The sequence below is a fragment of the Schistocerca cancellata genome, chromosome 4 (genome assembly GCF_023864275.1).
Source record: "Schistocerca cancellata isolate TAMUIC-IGC-003103 chromosome 4, iqSchCanc2.1, whole genome shotgun sequence".
In the NCBI taxonomy this organism is placed as follows: Eukaryota; Metazoa; Arthropoda; class Insecta; order Orthoptera; family Acrididae; genus Schistocerca; species Schistocerca cancellata.
In genome coordinates, this window is record NC_064629.1 from 733,240,738 (window position 1) to 733,258,650 (window position 17,913).

Sequence of the window (17,913 nt, forward strand, 5' to 3'; positions counted from 1 at the left end):
GGCTGCGGTCCCGCACACCGTTAGGCCGTCTTCCGCTCACGCCCCAACATCGTGCAGCCCGCCTCCAGTGGTGTCGCGACAGGCGTGAATGGAGGGACGAATGGAGACGTGTCGTCTTCAGCGATGAGAGTCGCTTCTGCCTTGGTGCCAATGATGGTCGTATGCGTGTTTGGCGCCGTGCAGGTGAGCGCCACAATCAGGACTGCATACGACCGAGGCACACAGGGCCAACACCCGGCATCATGGTGTGGGGAGCGATCTCCTACACTGGCCGTACACCACTGGTGATCGTCGAGGGGACACTGAATAGTGCACGGTACATCCAAACCGTCATCGAACCCATCGTTCTACCATTCCTAGACCGGCAAGGGAACTTGCTGTTCCAACAGGACAATGCACGTCCGCATGTATCCCGTGCCACCCAACGTGCTCTAGAAGGTGTAAGTCAACTACCCTGGCCAGCAAGATCTCCGGATCTGTCCCCCATTGAGCATGTTTGGGACTGGATGAAGCGTCGTCTCACGCGGTCTGCACGTCCAGCACGAACGCTGGTCCAACTGAGGCGCCAGGTGGAAATGGCATGGCAAGCCGTTCCACAGGACTACATCCAGCATCTCTACGATCGTCTCCATGGGAGAATAGCAGCCTGCATTGCTGCGAAAGGTGGATATACACTGTACTAGTGCCGACATTGTGCATGCTCTGTTGCCTGTGTCTATGTGCCTGTGGTTCTGTCAGTGTGATCATGTGATGTATCTGACCCCAGGAATGTGTCAATAAAGTTTCCCCTTCCTGGGACAATGAATTCACGGTGTTCTTATTTCAATTTCCAGGAGTGTAGAAGGTGCAGAACACAAAGACTGGGTGACAGAGATAGTTCGAGCAGCCTCAGAACTGACGATGAAACGAGTGACAGTGACAGCACTGACACAACATGGACACACAAGATACACACAACATAAAGCACATAAAACATTCAGAACAAGTAACACAAACATTAGTCATTGTTCGCAGTTTACGTCTCAATATGCATGAATGTAATTTAGAAGTATAAGTAATTAGAATAGTCCGTGGATAGATATTGTTCTAGAGTCTACGTTAAATCTGAACACATAATTGTTAAGTAATAATAATGTCACGTAGAAGAAGGTGGAATTAGATGAATGACGAACACTAACTTCACTTAACGAAGGTCTATTCAGCGCTTGCACATACAAGAGCGCGGAGCGAACTGCCTCCAGCCAGAACACATGCTGTATATATACAGCTACAGAACATTCCTGTACAATGATTCTTGGCATTTGTGGTTACTTCTAAAACGTACTCGAAGCGAATATAGAAATTAAAATTTTACAGGCAACAGTCTAGTATCATAACCACTTCACCACAGTGACTGTGCTACCGAGCTTCTTCTGCGACATTATAAATGAATAAATTATTGAAAAGGTAATAATATGAATGTAATATATTCATACAAACACACAACTGTAATTCGAACACTGTTAATATATGGTATTGACACATCATAAATATTAAGCATTATATACAAGATTAACAAGCACACCGCACAGAGAAAATACTTTTATTATACAAATATGTATCTACAAAATTAGTAATTACGTTGGTTGTGGCTTGTTATTTATCTCTACAGCCACGGAAGATCTGAATATAGCTTAATTAGATTACATCATCGGAGGATATTGTTCCAAAGTCATGTAAAACTTGTTCACTTACTAACCTAGTAGTAGTTGTTTTTTAACCTAAGTAAGATTAACTTACACAGAACTCTAACAAACAATACCAACGTATATCAGATTAGATCCGCATGACTCGAACAATTCGAGTTTTCCCGAGAAGTGATGTTCGTGTGGATAATACTAACACAATGCTGGACTTGAAGTTCTCTAGGTGGTGTTGGTGAAGGACCGTCTACATCTACACTTTCCTGTCTTCTCTTTGTTCTGTTCTAAAACATGCTATAAATTATAATTCCATACTTCCATAACTGCACGTAGTCCACCTCCACCTGGCGCTGCATGGGAAACAGTGAAAGCGGCATTAACTGCGCAGCATAATTCTGCTGCATGATGGGGCCGTGGGTGCTGCCTAAGAGGTCTGTGTGGAGCACTACAGCCTGCATAAAGTAATAGAGTGGCAGGCCATAGTAGTCATAGTGTAGCTAGAAAAAAATGCGGCTTGTACGAAAAATCGAGACTTGTCTGAAAAGACGTGGTCCTGCACACCAAGCGAACGATCCGTCTCTCCTCTCGGGTGCTAGCCGCGAGGGGCTGTTGAGACCTGCATAGCGGTGAGTACGGCCCTCCTGAAGTCATCCAGCCCATATTCGTATGACAGTCGTGCGGTTTGAATCAACGCAAGATACAATATCGCGGAGCTATAAACTGCAGTCACGATAGATACCGCCGCTGTTAAATACCGACACGACTGTATAGACGTTTCTCCTTACATCAGGTCGAACACTGTCTTCTAACAAACAAATAACACTCAGGTGCCGTTTCTGAATGAGGATCCCGCTGCGTAATCTTGCCTTACACTCAGAATGTAAATGGCATTATTCCTACCTATTTTCATCTACATCCAAATCTGCATGACTTCTCTGTAGTTCACAATTAAGTGCCTGACAAAGGATTCGCTGAAACACTGTTTCTCTACCGTTCCACTCTCTTAAAGCGTGCGGAGAAAATGAATCCTTAATTTATTACCATGATAAGTGTGGTGTCACCGCCAGACACCACACTTGCTAGGTGGTAGCCTTTAAATCGGCCGCGGTCCGTTAGTATACGTCGGACCCGCGTGTCGCCACTATCAGTGATTGCAGACCGAGCGCCGCCACACGGCAGGTCTAGAGTGACTTCCTAGCACTCGCCCCAGTGGTACAACCGACTTTGCTAGCGATGGTTCACTGACAAATACGCTCTCATTTGCCGAGACGATAGTTAGCATAGCCTTCAGCTACGTCATTTGCTACGACCTAGCAAGGCGCCATTACCAGTTACTATTGATGCTGTAAAACATGTACCGTCAAGAGCGATGTTCACCATTTATGGATTAAAGTTAAGTATTCCACAGCTACGTCCTTTTTTGCTCGTCTAATTTCCTTGACCTGTTCCAGACCTCACGCCAGCCTGCGTGAGCTAAAACGCGTGCCTTTCGGCTTCCTCTCAAAACCGGGGTTGGCTCTCCTGCCAACCCACAACAATACGTTTTCCCCATGTAAGTTGACGACAATAAAATATTTTTGCATTCAGAGGAGTAGGTTAGTGATTGAAATTCCGTAAAAATATCTCGCTGCAAAGAAAAACGCTTTTGTTTCAATTATTACCAAGCCAACACGCTTATCAGATCCGTTACATTCTCTCCCCTATTCCGCGATAATACAAGAGGAGCTGCCCTTTTTTGGACTTTCTCGATGTGCTCCATCAGTTCTATCTGGTGTGGATCTCATTGCACAGCAACACTCAAGCAGAGGATGGATAAGCGAAGTTGTTGGCGGTCTCTTTCGTAGAACTGTAGCAGCCTCTAGGTGTTCTGCCAATAAAAGCCAGTCTTTGGTTGCCCTTCCCCACAACATTATGTATGTGATCGTCCCAGTTTAAGTTGTTCGTAATCGTAATTACTAGATATTTAGCTGAATTGTCAGCCTTAAGATTTGTGTGATTTATCGTGTAACTGAAATTTAGCGGATTCCTTATTGGTAATCATATGGATCACGCAGCACTTTTCACTATTTAGAGTCAGTTGCCACTTTTTGCGCCATGCAGATACAGGGTGACAAGTACTGATGTATATGAAATAAAATCGTCATAACTTCTCAACGATTTGCGTTAGGAGGTTCAAACTACACGATTGGCCACGTGGCATGATGGGAATAAGTAAGTGAATATTGTTGGTTTAGCGACAAAGCCCACTTTCATTTGGATGGATTCGTCAATAAGCAAAATTGGCGCATTTGGGGGACTACGTATCCGCATTTCGTGATCGAGAAGTCTCTTCATCCTCGACGTGTGATTGAGTGATGTGCAATGTCCAGTCACGGAATAATCTGTCCGATATTCCTTGATGGCACGCTGACTACCGAACGGTACGTGAAGGTTTCGGAACATGGTTTCATCCCCATCATCCGAAGTGACCCTGATTTCGACAAAATGTGGTTCATGCAAGACGGAGCTCGACCCCATCGGAGGAGGAGAGTGTTTAATGTTCTGGAGGAGCACTTAGGGGACGCATTCTGGCTCTGGGGTACCCAGAAGCCACTGGGATGGGCCTCGTCTGACCGCCAAATTCTCCGGATCTGAACACATGTGACTCATTTTTCTGGGGCTATATTAAAGACGAGGTGTACAGCAATAATCCCAAAACCATAGCTGAGCTGAAAACGGCCATTCAGGAGGTCAACGACAGCATCGATGTTCCGACAATACATCGGGTCATGAAGAATTTCGCAATTCGTCTGCGCCACATCACTGGCGATGATGGCAGGCATATCGAACATTACATAAACTAAATCCAAATATCTGTAGTGGCGTTTACTCATTGAATAAAGTTTGTGCACGCCATAGTTTGTAACTAATTTACTTTTTTTTTCTTATAGTTCATTAATTTGTCATCCAGTATCTTGTCTAAATCATTTTGCAGTTGGTTTTGATATCTGATGACTTTACAAGACGATAAATGACAGCATCATCTGCAAACAGTTTAAAAGGGCTGCTCAGATTGTCTCCTAAATTGTTTACACAGATTAAGCCCAGCAGAGAGCCCATAACACTTCTTTCGGTAACGTCAGATAACACTTCTGTTTTATTCAATGACTTTCCGTCAGTTACTTCGACTGTGACCTTCCTGATAGGAAATCACGAATTCAGTCGCTCAACTGACACGACACCCCATAGGCACGCAATCTGATTAGATGTCGCTTGTGAGGGACAGTGTCGAAAGCGTTCTGTAAATCTAGAAATATGAAATAAATCTGAAATCTCCTGTCTATAGCACTCATAATTATGTTTCACAAGACAGATATTTTTTTATTGCGTGCTACCTGTTTCTCAATAGATCGTTTTGTTCAAGGTAATTCATGATGCTCTAAAACAGTATGTATTCCAAAATCGTGATACGGATCTCTAATTCAGCGGTTACTCCTGCAATGATCGCTCAGAACGTCATAACCACTGACCTGCTATCTACACTCCTGGAAATGGAAAAAAGAACACATTGACACCGGTGTGTCAGACCCACCATACTTGCTCCGGACACTGCGAGAGGGCTGTACAAGCAATGATCACACGCACGGCACAGCGGACACACCAGGAACCGCGGTGTTGGCCGTCGAATGGCGCTAGCTGCGCAGCATTTGTGCACCGCCGCCGTCAGTGTCAGCCAGTTTGCCGTGGCATACGGAGCTCCATCGCAGTCTTTAACACTGGTAGCATGCCGCGACAGCGTGGACGTGAACCGTATGTGCAGTTGACGGACTTTGAGCGAGGGCGTATAGTGGGCATGCGGGAGGCCGGGTGGACGTACCGCCGAATTGCTCAACACGTGGGGCGTGAGGTCTCCACAGTACATCGATGTTGTCGCCAGTGGTCGGCGGAAGGTGCACGTGCCCGTCGACCTGGGACCGGACCGCAGCGACGCACGGATGCACGCCAAGACCGTAGGATCCTACGCAGTGCCGTAGGGGACCGCACCGCCACTTCCCAGCAAATTAGGGACACTGTTGCTCCTGGGGTATCGGCGAGGACCATTCGCAACCGTCTCCATGAAGCTGGGCTACGGTCCCGCACACCGTTAGGCCGTCTTCCGCTCACGCCCCAACATCGTGCAGCCCGCCTCCAGTGGTGTCGCGACAGGCGTGAATGGAGGGACGAATGGAGACGTGTCGTCTTCAGCGATGAGAGTCGCTTCTGCCTTGGTGCCAATGGTGGTCGTATGCGTGTTTGGCGCCGTGCAGGTGAGCGCCACAATCAGGACTGCCTACGACCGAGGCACACAGGGCCAACACCCGGCATCATGGTGTGAGGAGCGATCTCCTACACTGGCCGTACACCACTGGTGATCGTCGAGGGGACACTGAATAGTGCACGGTACATCCAAACCGTCATCGAACCCATCGTTCTACCATTCCTAGACCGGCAAGGGAACTTGCTGTTCCAACAGGACAATGCACGTCCGCATGTACCCCGTGCCACCCAACGTGCTCTAGAAGGTGTAAGTCAACTACCCTGGCCAGCAAGATCTCCGGATCTGTCCCCCATTGAGCATGTTTGGGACTGGATGAAGCGTCGTCTCACGCGGTCTGCACGTCCAGCACGAACGCTGGTCCAACTGAGGCGCCAGGTGGAAATGGCATGGCAAGCCGTTCCACAGGACTACATCCAGCATCTCTACGATCGTCTCCATGGGAGAATAGCAGCCTGCATTGCTGCGAAAGGTGGATATACACTGCACTAGTGCCGACATTGTGCATGCTCTGTTGCCTGTGTCTATGTGCCTGTGGTTCTGTCAGTGTGATCATGTGATGTATCTGACCCCAGGAATGTGTCGATAAAGTTTCCCTTCCTGGGACAATGAATTCACGGTGTTCTTATTTCAATTTCCAGGAGTGTATATAAACCCGTCCACGCGATAGTAGTGTCACCCAGCGAGGAATGACTGCTTATCAGACATACGCATGGTGCATGTAGTATCACTGAGCGTGCTGTCCATGTGAAGAATGGGGAAGACGCGCGATCTATCTGAGTTTGACCGAGAGCAGATTGTCATAGCCTGGAGGCTCGGCACCAGCATTTCCGAAACTGCACGACTTGTCAGGTGCTCGAGGAGTGCTGTGGTGAGTGCACTCAACACGTGGCGAACCCAAAAGTGAAACAACGTCTAGATGTCATGGGATTGGGCGGCCACCACTCATTACAAATGTCGCATAGACTGGTAAAACAGGACAAGCGGCGGACTGTGTCGGTACTACCATCAGACTTTAAAACTAAGCAGAGTACACATGTACCTGAACACACAGCGCACCGAATACTCCTAACGATGCCCTCCGCAGCCGACGACCCATGCATGTGCCGATGTTAATACCGTGACATCGGCAACTGCGACTGCTGGAATGGGCACGTGGCCATTGGCACATGACGTTGACATAGTGGTAAATGCGTAGCATGGACTGATGAATTCCGACACCTTCTTCATCATGACGATGAGAGGGCGCGAATCCGTCGTCTTCCAGGAGAACAGCTCCTTGACACCTGTACTGCGGGACAGAGACGAGCTGGCGGCGGCTCCATTACGCTCTAGGGAACATTCATGTGGGCTGCCATGGGTCCAGTGAAGCTCGTCCAAGGCACCATGACGACCAAGGAGTAATGTACACTGCTTGCAGACCACTTACACCCCTTCATGACGATCACGTTTCCCGGCGACAGTGGCATTTTTCAACAAAATAATGCTCCATATCACAAGGCCAGGAGTGTGACGGAGCTACGAGCTACAATTAATGTGCTGATCTCTCAACTCGCCAGATTTGAACCCGATCGAACGTATCTGGGATGTGACTGAACGAAGCGTCAGAGCTCATCATCCCCCTCCCTGGAATTTACGTGAATTAAGTGACTTGTGTGTGCAGATGTGGTGCTATCTCCCTCCAGCGACCTACGAAGACCTGATTGCTTCCATGCCATGACGCGTCGCCTTACCATCCGTGGCAAAGGCGCCGTATGGACTATTAGGTAGCTGGCCATAATGTACTATCTGATCAGTGTATTTTCTTTCTTTAGTATTGGTGTGACCTTAGCAACTTCCAGTTTTTAGGTACGGATCTTTCGTCGAGCGAGCGGTAGTGTATGTGTATGGGTGCTAATTATGGAGCTACTGTACCAGCATACCCTGAAAGGAATGTAACTGATATACAATCTGGACTGGGAGCCTTGAGTTTATTAAGTGATTTAAGCTGCTTCGATACAATGACAATATCTGCTTCTAAGTTACTCATGTTGGGAACTGTTCTGTGTGGCCGTGCGGTTCTAGGCACTTCAGTTTGGAACCGCGTGATCGCTACGGTCGCAGGTTCGAATCCTGCCTCGGGCATGGATGTGTGTGATGTCCTTAGGTTAGTTAGGTTTAAGTAGCTCTAAGTTCTAAGGGACTGATGACCTCAGATGTTGAGTCTCATAGTGCTCAGAGGCATTTGAATCTCTTCTTTTTTTTTTTTTTTTTGGCAGCTGTTCTCGATTCAAGTTTTGAAATATTTGCTTTGTCTTTCTTGGTGAGGGACTTTCAGAAAACTGTGTTTAGTGACTCCGCTTTAGTGGCGCTGTCATCGGCCACATTACCATTGCTACAGGCGCAGCGAAGGTGTTGATTGTGTGTTACCACTGATGGGCTTTAGATTTGACCTTTACGTATTAACAGAATCTCTTTGGATTTCTGCCAGATTTCGAGACAGAGTTTAGTTGTGGAAAGTAATAAAAGCGCTGCGCTAACTTTCGAGCTTCAGTAAAACATTGCCAAGCTTGGAGATTTGGCGTTGTTTTGAGTTTGGCATACTTGTTTCGTTGCTTCTGGAAAAGTCTTATGACCTGTTTTGTGTACCAGGATGGGTGAGCACCAGGTCTTATTAATTTATCTTGTTTATCTGTCTCAATCGCAATTTTGTGCAGTTGCACTGAAATACTGATTAGAGGCAAGTCCAAGCAAATACTTCATACCAATTTGACATTTGTTGTATGCTTCATTCATGGTGTTACATTTTTAACGGCCAGCAGTATACCTAATGAAACTCGAGGTTTTTAAAAATATTATTTGCTTTAAGAGATTTTCCACACACAGGTAAATTTCAGGGTATCATCTACATCTACATCTATGTGATTACTCTGCTATTCATAATAAAGTGCCTGGCAGAGGGTTCAATGAACCACATTCAAGCAGTCTCAGTACCGTTCCACTCTCGAACGGCGCGGGGGAAAAACTAGCACTTAAATTTTCCTGTGCGAGCCCTGATTCCTCTTATTTTATCGTGATGATCATTTCTCCCTATCTACGTGGGTGCCAACAAAATGTTTTCGCAGTCGGAGGAGAAAACTGGTGATTGAAATTTCATGAGAAGATCCCGTCGCAACGAAAAACGCCTTTGTTTTAATGATTGTCACTCCAATTCACGTATCATGTCTATGACACTATCTCCTCTATTTTGCGATGATACAAAACGAGTTGCCCTTCTTTGTACTTTTTCGATGACATCCGTCCGTCCCACCTGAAGCGGATCCCACACCGCCCAGCAATACTAAAGAATGGGGTGGACAAACGTGGTGTAAGCAGTCTATTTAGTAGACCAGTTTCATCTTCTAAGCGTTCTGCCAATGAATCGCAGTCTTTGGTTTGCTCTACCCACAACGTTATCTATGTGATCGTCCCAATTAAGTTTATTTGTAATTGTAATCCCTAAGTATTTAGTTGAATTTACAGCCTTCAGATCTGTGCGACTTATCGTGAATCAAAATTTAGTGGATTTAGTTTGGTACTCATATGAATGATTTCACACTTTTATTTATTCTGGATCAATTGTCACTTTTCGCACCATACAGATATCTTATCTAAATCATTTTGCAATTCGTTTTGGTCATCTGATGACTTTACAACACGATAAATGAGAGCATCATCTGCAAGCAATCTATATCGTTAATATGGATCAGGAACAATGGAGGGCCTATAACAATTCCTTGGAACGCCGGATATTAATTCTGTTTTACTCGATGACTTTCCGTCTATTACTACGAAGTGTGACCTTCCTGACAGGAGATCACGAATCCAATGGCACAACTGAGGCGATGTTCTATAGGCATGCAATTTGGTTAGAAGACGCTTCTGGGGAACGGTGCCGAAAGCCTTTTGGAAATTTAATAATATGGAAACAATTTGACATCTCCTGTCGATAGCACTCATTACTTCATGAGTTTAATGGCTAGTTGTGTTTCGCAAGAACGATATTTTCTGAACCCGTGTTGACTATGTGTCAATAAATCGTTTTCTTCGAGGTACTTCATAATGTTAGAATGCAGTATATGTTCTAAAACTCTACTGCAAATCGACGTTAGTGATATGAGCCTGTAATTCAGAAGATTACTCCTACTTCCCTTTTTTGTATAGGTGTGACTTGAGCAGTTTCCCAGTCTTTAGGTACGGATCTTTCTGTGAGCGAGTGGTTGTATACAGGGTGTTACAAAAAGGTACGGCCAAACTTTCAGGAAACATTCCTCATACACAAGGAAAGAAAATATGTTATGTGGACATGTGTCCGGAAACGCTTACTTCCCATGTTAGAGCTCATTTTATTACTTCTCTTCAAATCACATTAATCATGGAATGGAAACACACAGCAACAGAACGTACCAGCGTGACTTCAAACACTTCGTTACAGAAAATGTTCAAAATGTCCTCCGTTAGCGACGATACATGCATGCACCCTCCGTCGCATGGAATCCCTGATGCGCTGATGCAGCCCTGGAGAATGGCGTATTGTATCACAGCCGTCCACAATACGAGCACGAAGAGTCTCTACATTTGGTACCGGGGTTGCGTAGACAAGAGCTTTCAAATGCCCCCATAAATGAAAGTCAAGAGGGTTGAGGTCAGGAGAGCGTGGAGGCCATGGAATTGGTCCGCCTCTACCAATCCATTGGTCACCGAATCTGTTGTTGAGAAGCGTACGAACACTTCGACTGAAATGTGCAGGAGCTCCATCGCGCATGAACCACATTTTGTGTCGTACTTGTAAAGGCACATGTTCTAGCAGCACAGGTAGAGTATCCCGTATGAAATCATGATAACGTGCTCCATTGAGCGTAGGTGGACGAAACTAAAATGAACTCTAACGTGGAAGTTAAGCGTTTCCGGACACATGTCCACATAACATCTTTTCTTTATTTGTGTGTGAGGTATGTTTCCTGAAAGTTTGGCCGTACCTTTTTGTAACACCCTGTATAATTGCTAAATATGAAGCTATTGTTTCAACATACTCTGAGAGAATTCTGACTGGTATACAATCTGGACCGGAGACCTTGGCGCCGGCCGTGGTGGCCCAGCGGTTCTAGGCGCTTCAGTCCGGAACCGCACGACTGCTACGGTCGCAGGTTCGAATCCTGCCTCGGGCATGGATGTGTGTGATGTCCTTCGGTTAGTTAGGTTTAAGTAGTTCTAAGTTTTAGAGGACTGATGATCTCAGATGTTAAGTCCCATAGTGCTCAGAGCCATTTGAACCATTTTTGGTGACCTTGACTTTATTAAGTGACTTAAGCTCCTTTGTTATACCGTGGATATCTAATTCTATGTTTCTCATCTCGCCAGTTGTTCTTGATTGGAATTCAGGAATACCTACTTCGTCTTCTTTGGTGAAGGAGTTTCGGGATAACATGTTTAATAACTCTGCTTTAGTGGCACTGTCATCAGTGACTTCACCGTTGTTATGGCGCAGCGAAGGAATTTATTGCGTCTTGCCACTGGTGTGCTTTATGTATGGCCGTTGGGTTTTCTGCCAGATTTCGAGACAGAATTTCGTTGTGGAAATTATTAAAATCACCTCGCATTGAAGTACGTGCTACATTTCGAACTTCCGCAAAACTTTGCCAGTCTTGGGGATTTTGCGTTCTTTTAAATTTGGGATGCATTTTTCGCTGCTTCTACAACAGCTATCTGACCCGTTTTGTGTACCATGGGGCATCAGTACCATCTCTTATTAATTTATGTGGAATATATCTCTGAATTGGTGTGAATACTGTCACGTTGAAATCATTTCAGAAGTTTTTACCCTTAAGAAGGCCGCATTTTTACGAGCTTTTTTAAGTAGATATTCTTTGCGTTTCTTTTTGATAGTTGTATGTGTTACCGTGTTCAGCGTAGCAGCAACTGCCTTGTGGTCGCGAATCCCTGTATTCGTCACGATATTTGTCCAGGATAGTTTGTTACTAAGAGGTCAAGTATGCTTCGCATCCATTTACGCTTCGAGTGAGCTCATGAAATAATTGTTCAAAATAATTTTCTGTGAAAGCGTTCAGTACAATTTCTGATGACGTTTTATGCCTGCCACCGGCTTTAAATGTATAATTTTTCCAGCATATCGAAGTTAGATTGAAGTCACCACCGAATATAATTGTATGAGTGGGGTACCTATTAGAAATGAGACTCAAGTTTGCTGTCTACTGTTCAGCGACTATATCTTTTGAGTCGGGGTGTCGGTAAAACGATCCAATTAACAGTTTAGTCCGATTGTCAGGTATAACCTCTATCCACACTATTTTGCATGAATTATCTACTTCTGTTTCACTACAAGGCAAACTACTTCTGACAGCAATAAATTCTCCTTCACCAACTGCGTTTAATCTATCCTTTCTGAACACTGGTCTATCGTTTGAAAAAAATTCGGCTGCACTTATTTCCGTCTTTAGCCTGCTTCCGTTAACTTTAACTATTTGAACTTCAGTGCTTTCTATTAGGGCTTGTAGCTCTGGTTCTTTCCCAACAGAGCAATGACAATTTACAACTAAAATACCGATCGTGTCTACAACTACCTAACTGTGTTTTACCTGCCCCATTTTAGACGGAAGCCCTTTCTGTGGTTCCCTAAGACCCTCTAACCTAAGAAACTACCCAGTCCCTTCCACACGACCCCCGCTACCTGTGTAGCCGCCTCCTGTGTGCGGTGGGCTCCTGACCTATTAAGTGGAACTCGGAAACCCACCACCCTATGGCGCAAGTTAAAGAATCTGCAGCCTCCACTCAGCCCTGCACCAAAGGACCACAGTCAGTTCTATCGACGATGTTACAGAAGGTGAGTTCCACTTTAATCTCGGAATTAAGACTGGCAGTCTTTACCATTTCCGCTAGTCGCCCAAAACCAGAGAGAATCTCCTCCAATCAAAAGCGACACACATCATTGGTACCGACATGAGTCACCACCTGCAGTTGGCTGCACCATGTATTCTTCATGGCATCCGGAAGCACCCTTTCCACATCCGGAATGAATCCCCCCAGTTTGCACACGGAGTGCACACTGGCTTCCTTCCCCTCCTTGGCAGCCATGTTCCTAAGGGGCCCCATTACGCGCCCAACGTTGGAGCTCCCGACTACCAGCAAACCCACCCTATGTGAATGCCGAAACCTAGCGGGCCGATAAGCTTCCTCTGGAACAGGGTGGACGACTACATCTGACTTAGAGACATCGTTAGCCACAGATAGCGCCCGAAATCTGTTCGTCAAACGAACTGGGGAGGCCCTACGATCGGCCCCTCGGAAAAATTTTCGTTGCCTGCCAGACTTTGGAATGATCTTCCACTCTACCACAGGTGAGGGGTCAAACTGAGTGCAGGCAGTACGTGAGGCAGCCACAGCAGTGGACCGATCAGGCGACACGTGGGACGTGCTCGATGTCCCTCGCATCCCCGCGTCTGAGCCCCCCACAATGATGCCCCTTGACAGCAGCCTCAAGCTGTGTGACAGAAGCCAACGCAGCCTGGAGCTGTGAGCGAAGAGTCGCCAACTCAGTTCACGTCTGTACACAGCAATCACAGTTCTATCCATTACTGCAGGAGCTCCTATTCGAAGCTCGTAAAAATATATACCAAACGAATGGTGTACTCGGTTTATTAGCAGCAGGAATTCAAAGCGCTCTCTCTTTGAAAGTCTAACCGACACATAGCTACACTAACCAAAACAAACAAAGGCCTATACGATACAAGGGTCGATAACAATGGCGATACTGTATGCTTCGCTGTTATTAAAATAAAAGATTGTGGTAGTAAGGATTCGAACATGAAAGAAATTACAAAAATAATCTAGTAACTACACAGGTATCTGTAAATAAGTCACTTCTGCAGGAAGCTTGTAAAAATATATAACAAATTAACAGTGTACTCGCCTTATTAGCAGCAGGAACACAAGGTGCTCTGTCTCCGACAGTCTATCTGACAATGAGCTATCCAAACACCAAGTAGGTTATTTAAAACATTTATGTCTGCTACGTTTAGGTTCGTCTGATGATGCTTCGATCGAATTCCAAATGGGTTTTAGCTAGGGTACATACAAATAACCCAAAAATTGTCGGGTACATGAGTTCCTTTCAGGTGACTACATGATGGAACGAAATTTGGACATATGTCACATCATGATGAGCTCCATCCAGCTTGGTAATGGTGCTTCCATAGTCTCAGCGCAGAGACTGGGTATTCTATAAACTCTAGTAGCCAACCTGATGCTTTCATAGCTGGTTTGCATTCAGTATCTTCAGCTGCTAAGATCGTGTAGATCCATATACACTGCATATATAATCGAGGCTTATGTAAAATTCTAGCAAGCACTTTCGTGTGAGTCAAAGCTTTCCCATTAAGACATTTAGATACGTCTCTCACCGCCTGTCCTTCAAAGTCTGTCATCTGGAAGTAAAGTAAGTATATATCCGGATGTAGGTTGAATAACCTCGCCGAATTCTTGAAACCTAGAGTAGTGCCCCTCAGGTGCTGGTCAGTTATATTACCAACACCATGAGAATTATTAAAATTTATGCACGCAGTTTTGTCATCGAAAAAGTTAAAACCTGAAGTATCTGACAGTTTTTTCAATCTCTTGACGAAAACCAATGCTTAGAACCACTTGTAAGACTATCTCATCAATTTTTATTCTACCTTGCAGAAATTCCGTTGGAAAGAACCTTGTTTTTAACTGTATTTGCGTGAGTAGGACTACAATAATAATGTGTCCATTAATGTTAACACTGATCATTTGTACACAAACCATTTCATATGCAGGGCACCCGCAGCTGCCGAAGGTCATGATGAATGGAAACACCGCTGACAGCTGGTAAAACTTGGTTTTAATTGGCCATACGACCGGTTTCGCGGCTTAGAGCCGTACCTTCCGATGCTACAAAAATTATTATGGTAATCCATCACAGGTAAGCCCAACGTTTTTAAATATTGACAGTATTCTCTGAAAGGTAATATCTTGAGTAAGAACGTTGGAACTAAGAACTTTCCTAGTCAAGGTATTATCTTTCACAGAATATTATCAATATTTAAGAATGTTTGGCTTACTTACGACGGATTATTATAATAATTTTTGAAGCACCTGAATATGCAGCTATAATCCCTGAAACCGGTAGTGCGGTGAATTAAAACCAAGTTTTACCAGTTGCCAGCAATGTTTTCAATCATCATTTATACATATCCTGTGAACTGACTCGTTCCGCAGCATTTCTATAAGTGAATAGTTCAAATTATCTTCCGAACTTATAACTAACTAATTAACTAACTAACTAGCTAACTTACAAAGAGACACCGTGCGAGAGTATGGAGTAGTTAAGTCACTCTATTAGCGTTCGGGAGGAGTGAGGTTCAGATCCATCTAACATCATCCAGTTTTAAGCATCCTTCATATCCCATCATCGACCAACTCGAATATTGCTATGTTTCCTTTCAAAAGGATACAGTAAATTTTCTTCAATATCCTTTCGGAATCTGAACTTGTTCTCCGTATTTAACGACCGAATCGTTGACAGGACGCTAAACTATAATTTTCTTCCTTACTATTATGTTAGGATGGAACTTAGTCTAAATTCTTAATGCCAAGATTTGTACCAAATTTTGTACTGTTAGATGTATATGATATGGTAAATGAAATAAACTTCACAAGCTATCATCCCTAAAAAAGCATTGTATTGGATAACCAGTTTCGACAGAGCTACGATGTCATCATCGGATTCTATCCCTTTAAATTTTTGCAACATATCCACCAGTGTTACAAATTATAAAAGCATAAGATCTGGTGATGACAGCATAGCTCTGTCAAACCAGTAATCCAACAAACAGCTTTTTAGAGATCTTGACTTGCGAAGTTTCGGGGGTTGGGTTTGGCTTGTTTGCGGAAGGAGACCAAACAGCGAAGTCGTCGGTCTCATCTGTGTAGGGAAGGATGGGAAAGGAAGTCGGCCGTGCCCTTTCAAAGGAACCATCCCGGCATTTGCCTGGAGGGATTTACGAAAATCACGGAAAACCTAAATCAGGATGGCCGGGCGCGGGATTGGATCGTCGTCCTCCCGAATGCGAAGTTTTCTTCAAGTGTTCAAATGTGTGTGAAATCTTATGGGACTTAACTGCTAAGGTCATCAGTCCCTAAACTTACACACTACTTAACCTAAATTATCCTAATGACAAACACACACACCCATGCTCGAGGGAGTACTCGAACCTCCGCCGGGACCAGCCGCACAGTCCTTACTGCAGCGCCCAGACCGCTCGGCTAATCCCGCGCGGCGAAGTTTCCTTCAGTTACATAGATGGAAGGAATGTATGTACACAATACATTGAAACGAACGTTAGGAGTTGAATACTGCGTCACAGCATGGCATTTTCTTTATTCTTTTTATCATCAGAGCCGCCATTGGGGGCAACGGAGCGTCCCAAACACGAGAAGAGACGCTCCCAGTTGCGGCAATCACAAGTATCCGCGCCATAAACACGTAATGGATTCGACCACGCACACAATACATGGTGACTGAGGGCTACAAGATGCAGGGAGAGCACAATACCGTCTGCCTCTCCAGGTCCTCTATCTCCTCTTGCTACCAGATCGTTTGTCTTCCGTTGGTTCCAGGAATCAGAAAAGGCACGACCTGCCATGACAAAGTCTGAGGCACCGATTAATCAAACCCTCCATGCAATTGAGGAAGCTTCCCAATCAGGATGGCGCTGTGGTAAGATAATGAATTACTGTTCGGAAGGACGATGATTCCAATCTCTTTCCGGCCATCCATATTTGAGTTTTTCGTAAATTCACTACTTCATTAAAGGTGCATTCCAGAGTGGTTTCTTTGAATAGCCACGATCGATTTCCTTCCCCACTCTTCCTCAGAACTAGCTTGTGTTCTGTATCTAATGACCTCGTTGTCGGCGGTACTCTTTCTTTCGATAGAGCTGAACAAGGTAATGAAATTAACTAATTCGTAATACATAGTTGTTGTAGATGAGTTTTACTTTAAATACTGTTCCACAAAACTTCTAAATACAAGTCATGTAAGGCACACAGAGCCTCAAATTCATTATTTTTCACATCTATCAAGCCTGGTGAGTAAGCCTACCAAAATGTTTTTTTTCTAAGTATAAAATATCTACAAAAATACGTGACCACCACAAAACATGTGGCTAACTTCTTATGGAATATCAGAATGAGTATAAAACATACTATCCATAAATAATTACAAAGCAACATTTGCTTATATAGTGTACTTAATGAAGTAGTAATAGACAGTTGTTGAAGATACTTTCATTGTAAATACTATTCCACAAAGCTTCAAAACGCGAAATAAAATCAACTGCTGCTTTATAATCGCATTGCTTGTTCTTACTAACAGGTGGCTGCACTTGTAACCACCTATGCTTCGGTTACTAGTTCCATAGTGTAAGGCACAACAGAGACTCAAATTAATTATTTTCTACATTGACGATGCTTGGCAAGTGTCGCAATATTCTTTCCAAGTCTAAAACACCTGAAAACATTCATTAGCAACGCAAAAAGTGCAATGTTTTCATGAAGTTTCACAATGTTATTTTTCGCATACTTACACATATCCGTCAATTTGGTGTCTACTACATGACTCTGAACTACCTCAATGTTATTTCAATGCCTAAATAGTTAAAAATAACAGACAGTCGACATTGCAAGTTAGGCATAAAAGGTCGATATAGTAAAACTAATCTGATGAGGTCTATAACTGTAGGAAATACATGTTTGCTGTAACACTAGGCAAACATAAAACCAAGTAGGCATTCTGAATGTAATTCAGAACCTCCTCTTGGTGGAAGTCTCAATACAACCCCAAATGAAATGTTTCCACATCTTTAAGTATTACAACAGCAT